Source organism: Trachymyrmex cornetzi, unplaced genomic scaffold, assembly GCF_001594075.2.
Source record: "Trachymyrmex cornetzi isolate Tcor2-1 unplaced genomic scaffold, Tcor1.1 scaffold1703, whole genome shotgun sequence".
In the NCBI taxonomy this organism is placed as follows: Eukaryota; Metazoa; Arthropoda; class Insecta; order Hymenoptera; family Formicidae; genus Trachymyrmex; species Trachymyrmex cornetzi.
Window position 1 is genome coordinate 13,617 of NW_017296314.1, and position 301 is coordinate 13,917.

A 301-nucleotide genomic window follows, 5' to 3' on the forward strand; every position below is an offset into this window, starting at 1 on the left:
CGTTCCCACAGAGTTATGCCGCGTCTCGTGACCGCGAAAGTCTCTCGCTCAGGACGTGACAATGATACAATGTGTGCCTTCCAACAAGAGACACGGTACGACACAATGATCATCTCATTCTTGTTTAACATTAGCGACCAATAAGGATATAATAATACACTGTGTCATCTGTGACGTTTGTTGGAAGGCACACAATAATAACATAGCGACACAAAATAAAAAAAGTGTCATGTCTGATACAGTGATGCACATTTGGCTCCCCGGCAACACGGAAAACCGCCCCACCATTTCGCCGCTGCGC